Genomic DNA, 8,453 nt, shown 5'->3' with positions numbered 1-8,453 from the left:
TTTCTTTCTTTCTTTCTTTCTTTCTTTCTTTCTTTCTTTCTTCTTTTCATTCTTTTCTGCATAATGAACCTAGGATCATGTACCCCCTAGACACACTATTACTGAGCCAACATCTCCATCATTAATTTCTCAAAAGAAGCTACTATTTTAAATTAAGTTGACCTTAAATTTATTATATAGGAGAGGTTTCGTATGAATTCCATGAATTTGGGGATTTCATTCTACACAAATAGAAATATAATAAAGATTGAATCTTTACCTATATCTTTTACAAATATATATGACCTTGTGAAGGTTTTCAGATAGATTAGGAGTGTATGTCTTTCATTGTTATGTTACCTGCAAATAAAAAGATTACTTCTCTTTTATAACCTGGAGGTATTTTTCTATGTTGACCTATTGTACAACTTAAAACTACCAGTAAGTCATTGAAATGATTAAGATAGATATTTTTATTTGGTAGTAGTTCTGAATTCTTTTTGTTGTTCTTAAGATTTCATAGCTCATTATTCTTTTGTTTAGCTTTTGTAATTTCTTTTAACAGTTCTTAATCAAATTAGACCCCCCATTCTTGCCCCCCTTCCCCCTACCAGACCTTATGTATTCGCCATACATGTTGTCCTACCCAGTCAAGCATTTGTACCCAGGTGTCCTTCAGTGTAAATTTGTCCACTGGAGTCTAGTCAGCCCATCTAGAGATCAAATGTAAGGCATACTCTCCCTCACTCAGTACCAATCACCCTTCAGTAGTTCTCAGTCTAGGGCCAGTCCATGACTCATTTCTCTCTTCCCCTCTGGGCCCTTTAATTGAGTTGGCATGGGTTCTGTGCTCGATGCCACCATTGCCACAGGTTCACATGTGCAAACTTCCAGTGGCCTGGAAGCCTCTGTTCTCCTGTGTTCATGAAGCAGCTGGATCTTACAGTCTTTCTGCCCCTCTGAGGTAATGGTAGCTGAGCTGTGGGTAGGTGAGGTTCAGTATAGAAGTCCTTCCCAATGATACACACTCTACAGTGTCTCATTCATTAAAACTTAACCATTTGTGGCCTTCTGTGTACATCACACTATGTTGTATAACGAAGTTTTACTGGTGAGAACTGAGGGGTGCATTAGTTTTCTCACTGCCCCTTGTTCTGCTAGGTTCCATGAGCCTTAGGTGTAGAGGTTCAATTGTAGATATGTTGCCTTGTACAGGAGGACATCTCTCAGATGTGTATTCTTTGTGTTTGACCAATTGTGCGATTCTGCATTAGCTTCCATCTGTTGCAAAAAGAAGCCTCTTTGATGAGTGGTGTACAGCATGCTTGTGTGTAAATAAAAGGATCCATATTTAGCATATGGTAAGAAATTTCATTTTCTAGAGCTATGAAAGAGATAGGGTTTTCTCTAAGATCTAAGTCCTCCCCAGCCATGGGTATTTGCTTTACCATGTGCCATGGTTATTTGGCTTTAGGGATAGGTTGAACCACTGATTATTCTTCTCCCTTGGCAGTTTGCATATTATCATCTAGCATTATGATAGGTAAACTTTGGGTAGAAGGCTTCCAGGTCAGTTCCTGCTCCAATGCTCCAAGTCCTGTATAAGTATGTCCTGTCTGAATAGGAAGTAAGCCTGTTCCTATCCCAAAGTAGCTCCATAGAGTCCATATGGCATAAAAGAATAAAATATATTCCTTTATTATACTATAACATACTAACATTATTTAATCAATGCTCTGATGCTTATGGGAGACAAATAAGGAAGCAAATTTTCAAGGCTTATTATAGAGGCAAGCAATGGCTTCTTTCAAAATATGAATTCTCTTTAAAATGGAGATGTGGATATAAAAAATATGTCCCATCTTCAGCAATAGGATCTATTCTGCTAGTTCTGGAAGATAACCAAGAAGTTAACAATAGCCTCTGTTATTTTTGGAGTCTCCTGGACTACTCCCCAAGCATTCAAAGGGAAGTCTCTTCTGTCTGGCACTGTGATCCTGCCAAACTGTTCCAAGGTAAACATATGCAGTAATGTTTAGACACTGTATGTGCATTTCTCATGGGGTTTCAGGGCCATCACATTTCCCTCTGGATTTCCTAGGCCCCCAAGATTCATTCTTCCGTATTTTTTTGTTCTTTCCATTTGACCTCCCTCCTCCCTCCCCAGTCACAGCATCCCCATTATCCCAGCCTCCCCCTAATAGCATCTGCCTCTCACCATCCCTACTCTCCTGACTTTAAGACCCCCCTCCCCTCCTACACAGATTCCATTCATGTTTCTTGCTGCTTTCTTCACAATAGCTATAATATTGAAATGACCTAAATGTCCCTTAGCTGATGAGTGAATAATGAAATGTGGTACATCTACCCAATGGAGTTCTACTCAGCAGTAAGAAAATACGAAATAATGAAATTTGCAGGTAAATAGATGGAAATGGAGAGTATTAAATACTAACTAAAGTAATACAAATGTAGAAAAACAGAAGACGTATGTTCTCCCTCATTGTGGATTGTAACAGCAATCATTATATATACAGCAATCATTATATATACATATATATATTCTGATGTAATACCAGGAGCCAGAAAAATGGAAAGGATACACAAAGGTAAAGGAAAAGAAAGAACCCGAAAGATGGGGGCAGTAGGAAACAGATATTACCAGGTGAGAGGTGTGGAAAGTGGGAGTGTTTGGCAGGGAGGAGAGGAGGGAGGGACACAGTTCATTCTTACTGCTGTAAGAAAACATCACAAACTGAAAAATTCATAAGATATTAGAATTTTTCTCATTCTGGAGAATCAGCAGTTCAAGATAAAGGCACTTGTTGATTGACTAGTTGGTGAGTGGTTCTCTTTGGTTCCAAGTATGCGCCATACTGCATCTTCCAGATGAAACAGAAGGGTGAAAAGGACTTAGCTGCTCCCTCCAATCATTTTGTAGGGTTATTAGTTCTATTTATGAGAATTTCCCTCATGACGTACTCCTTGAAGAATCATCACTCAATAATACCATATTTACAATTAAATTTCAGCATATGGAATTGGGAGGGACGCAGTCAAACCTCAGTGTAAAAGAAATTATTTTTTATTTTTGCTAGCAATTATAGCACCTGATTTCCAAATGTGACATTTTTCCCACAATGTACACTATTTCTCCTTTGTTTACTTTGGGGTGTTTTATTTAAGCCTGGTACCTTTTCACATCTACCATAGGTCTAACTAATTCAGTTTCCAGTAATGCCTACAAATGATAATTTATTTAATGCCAATAAAACATTCACTTTTACTTCTTAAGCAAGGTTATAAATGTATCCAGGTAGCCAATTTTTCTCTAATTGCTCTGTGGCTTCTGGAATTTTCTGTTGCTTAGAACTAAGCAAGAAAGGTACAGGACATTTATTAACCTACTACCCACACATTTCAAAAATAAATTTTTAGCTGTTGTAAGTCCATCTCAAAGGTAATGTCTTCCCTCCAACTAGAACTAGGGAAGACTTTTTGTTGCCTGAGCTAAAGGTGAGGATGAAGGAGCAAAATGGAAAAGTATCCAGCCAGGAAGGCCACACATTTCCATCCGCAGGTTTCTTGTGTAAGCAGTTCATGATTTGTCATCATATTTAGTGTATTTTTAGTGAAATAAATATTTTATATGTAATTATGTTCAGTTTTGTGGGTTTCAGGGACTTGCTGAGATCTACTTCTGTTATCATGCTTTCAAAAAATAAAAATAAAATATGGACAGTTATCCTTATGACCATAAGGCAGACAATGACATTGTAAATACGAAGAAATACAAGTAATCAAAAACTACAAATCAGACTATTTAAACTTTAATTGCTTTTGTTCATGATAAATTTCAAAAAGAGAGTGGAGAGAGACACAGAGAGAGAAACAGAGAATATATGTAATGTAAGAAACCAAGGACTTATTTAACGTGACCTCACCACAAGGGAAGGGCTACTGCACCTCAGCCTCATTCACTGTTTATATTAAGAACAACAAAGGAATCAGGACAAAACAATGAGAAATGCATATAAGTGTTTGAGTTTTGCCGTTAGAAAAAAAAATGTTGATTCACTGGCTGATGGCACATGTCAGGATTCTCCAAAGAAACGGAATCCATAGATGATAGATGATAGGTAGATGATGATAGATATATGATGACAGATAGATAGATAGATAGGTAGATGATAGATAGATGATAGATAGATAGATCGATGATAGATAGATGATAGATACATTTGTGTGTGTGTGTGTTTGTGTGTGTGTGTGTGTTTGTAAGTGGGTAGTTTTAAAGAATCGCTTGTCTTACATAATTCAGAGTTGTGACAGATCTGCCACTTTCAAGATATATCTGTAAATCATTAAATCCCTATTAAGCAAACAGAACCCCTGAGGAAAATAAAGATGGCACACTTCTTGTTTCTTTTTGGTCTGGCAAGAAGACCTTATTATTATTTTTTATGTCCAGCAGTGCCTCTTCAACTGACCTGTGCACAGTTCTGCACTTCTGAATTACTCCATCTGAAGTTGTGACCTGTCAGCCTTCTTTATTTGAACAGTACAAAATTAGGGGATGGGAAACCACTAAAATACTTAAAACGCAGATTTTTGTCAGGGGCTTCAGATTCTTGATTTCTGGATCCCGTCTCTACTTGAGAATTTGATCTTTCTGTGTGAGTATGAATTTGTGTTTCATTCTTTATGTGTATGGATGTAATTCTTTATCTTTCAATAAAAGTTTGACTATTGCTCTCTGTTGGCCTGAGATTTTCCCCATCTTTTAATTCTTAAATTGGCTGAAAAAACAAACCTAGCAATATCCTCTGCTATTAATGATGCCAACTGCAATACACCAGTGCACTGAGACCAGAAGAAGACTAAACTAAATGGTGAAACTGCAGATCAAATACAAAAGGCATAGTCTTTCAAAAATCATTCCTTCTCAGGTGAGCTCAGTCTTTTACACCACGACCAATCGATGGAAAGCAATCAGCTTCCTCAATGTTCACTACTTGAAATGTTAGACTAACAACAACAAAAACAATAAAACCATTACTGAAATACTGGAATACTGAAATAAAATGTGATAAAATGTTTGAAAAGCAGAAGAACCTAGCCAAAGTCTCACAAAAAGTAAACCATCACAATAAGAGGCACACCAATGACATAATAGAAAGTTCTGTAACAAGTAGGTCTAAGGAACGATAGTGATAGACTTTGAATTATTTTTTTAATTTTCCCTTAAAAAAGACTTTGATTCCTTGAAGAAATATTTAATTTTGTTCTGAGATAGCAAAAGTCAAGCCTAGAACATTTTTATTTGAAGAACTAAAGGACTATTATAAAAATGTAATGAGTTTCATGAAAGAGTATTCTCCTATAATCACAAGTAGAAATATTTGGACAATGAAATAAATCATAATGAAAAGAATAATTTTTTAGTCTTTTTTGAGACAGGGTCTCCCTGTGGCCAAAGCTGGTCTAGAACTCACTATGTAGACCAGGCTGGCCACAAACTCACAGAGGTCCAACTGCCTATGTAAGCCCATCTTCATATAAAACTTAGTGAAGAAATAGTAAATAAAAAAGAGAAAATAATTCTACGTCCCTTGCCAAATGATTCAAAATGTGGAAATGAAAATAAACAGCATTTGAACACTAGAATATTAATTTCAATAAATAACCATTATACACTGACTGTTATTACAATTAAAGGAGAGAACTTAAGGAAAAGATCATTAACATGGCTTCATTATCTTTCCCCAATTATTTATTTTTTACTTGATATACTTAACATATATTATTTAATCATTTAATATTTCTTCTAATAGAATATGAAACTTACATCCCTTTTTAATTATAAAATGATGTTAGTGACTCAATTCTAGAAAATGCAACATAGAGAGAAATACTAAAAAATATTAGTAGACAGAATCTTTACCAAAAGATGAAGCCAATACATCGATTCACATATATAGTGGTATCATGTATCTCCTATGATCATCTGAACTATGTCTTATAAATTTCATAGCTCTGGTGCATGTGTCAGTAAACACTAGATAAACTCCAACTGTGGAAAACTGCACAATACTGGACAGTATCTTGAATATGTCAAGGTCAAGAAAGACAAGGAAAGACACAGAAAGTTCACAGATTTGAGAAGACTAAGGATACATGACAAGTAAAAACCCAGTGTTGGATATTTACTAGAAATACGGTGGGTGGGTTGGCTAGGAAACTGACAATATCAGATACAGCATATAGTTTAGTTAGTTAGTAGCTAGCATTTTACCAAATTAGCTTCTTGTTTTATTTTAGAAATATAGAATTACTAAAAACCAATGGGTTCAACCTGAATTAATTCCCAGTAACTACAGCTGGGGAACAGTGAAAATCAAAATAAATAAATTCTATTTCATTTTATTTTCATTCTATACTCAAAAGAATATAGTTTTTAATAAAAACTATTGAAATCCACATCACATGAACCATGTTAAATAAACAAATAAGAGGAATTGATATTTCCTATCCAATAATTACATTTAACAAAAGTTGAAATGGTAATATATTTAGAAAATATGAAATAGTTACTAAGGTGTTTGATAGGGGAATGTTCCTCATGTTTGAATATTTAATCCCCAGTTGATGGCACTTTTGAAAAGGGTATAGAATCATTAGCTGGTTGATACTTGCTGGAGGAAGTCTGCCTATCAGTGGGGACAGGCTTTAAAGTTTTTTAATGTGTCCTCACTTTCTGTTCTCTCTCAGTTTCCCAAGTCGAGATTCAATGTGAGTATGTGACCCCATACTCTGCTGCCTTGCCTTTATCCCATCACCATGGACTGTTCCTGACTGTATCTGTAGGTCAAAATAAACTCACTCGCTCTCAGGTTGCTTTTTTCAATGTATTTAATCACAACAGAAATGAAGCTAAGAGCTACATTTATCAAAAGTAGATAATTAACATTTTTAGTATTTGGGAGAACTTGGCAGTTTCCATGGGCACCTTTTACATTATCTTTCCAATTCTAAAAAATCTTAAAAAAAAGTGCATGAAACTCAGTGGGGGCTCTATAGAGCTGTGCAGATAAGGGAGGGGGCTTAAATATGATTAAGATGTGTTGTATTAAATGCACATTCAATAAAATATACGTTGTAAAAAATATATATTTTCCAAAGTACCAGGAAATAATTTATGCTTTGAATATTTGTAAATGACCTACATATGAATTAAGTTCAAAAGCTTTCAAAATTATTTTAGAATACACAAATAAATGAAGTAAACTTATATGTGAAATATTGAGACAGAGACACAGATATCTTTCCCATGTCTCCTAAAGACAATTATACTTTTGTTTTCACTATGCAGAAACCTTTTTATGTAGTTAAATATATTTAACAATGTTTTTCCATTCCAATCATTGCCTTGGTCTGTTTTTCTGCAACTTTGTGTAATCAATTATCTGAGATAGGTTTATAATAACAAATAGAGATATGTATAGCTTACCTAGGACAGGATCTCCCTGTAGCCCCAGCTAGCCTGGAACTAGCTATGTAGACCAGGTTGGACTTGAAATCAAAGAAATCTGCCTGTCTCTGCCTCTCAAGTGATGGGGTTAAAGGCATGTGCCAACACACCTTCCTGGCTTGGTTTTGATTTTTTTATAATTTATTTATCATTTTGATTTTATGTGTATGAGTGTATTGCCTACATGTGTGTGAGGGCACCCGTGTCGTGTAATGCCTAGGAGGTCAGAAGAGGGTTTCGGAATTCCCCTGGAATTGGAGTTAAGGATGGTTTGTAGCTGCCATGTGGGCGCTGGGAATCGAACCCGGGTCCTCTGCAGGAGCAGTCAGTACTCTTAACCGCTGAGCCACTTCTCTGGCCCCTGGTTTTGATGTTTTATTGTGGAGTATGTGTTTCATTTTTTCAGGTATCTGTGGATTTATCAATTGCCGTTATTTGGGATTTTTCTTGCATTGAAATCAACCTTATTTGCGGTTTTATAATATAATGGTAACTGTGCTTCAGTTAGTATATAAATTTAAGACAATTATACTTTTTGTGGGGGGGGGTATTTGGCTTACAAGCACAGTCCATCATCAAGGGAAGCCAAGATGGGAACTCGGGGCAGGAACATGGAGCATTGACTTATTCTTATGGCCTTTGCTCAGCCTTTCTTTTTTTTGTTTTTTTTAACTTTTACAAAAACTTTATTGAGCATTACATACATATATATGAGGTATTTTGATCAAATCCCTGCCCACTCCCTCCTCTCAACATTGCCCCCTCTGAAGAGGTAACCCTAAAATCTTTTAAGGATTAGATACAAGCTCCCAAATACTTTTGACACTTTTGGCCTTTGGAAGAGAGCATGTTGCTAACAGGTCCAAGGGCATTTTGACTTTTAGCCAAGAAACTGGCTACATTTCTTTGGGGTCTTTTTACCCTAACTGCCTAGCCAATTCCT

Source organism: Nannospalax galili, unplaced genomic scaffold (genome assembly GCF_000622305.1).
Source record: "Nannospalax galili isolate Female #2095 unplaced genomic scaffold, S.galili_v1.0 scaffold1472, whole genome shotgun sequence".
NCBI lineage: Eukaryota > Metazoa > Chordata > Mammalia > Rodentia > Spalacidae > Nannospalax > Nannospalax galili.
This window is presented reverse-complemented; position numbering follows the sequence as displayed.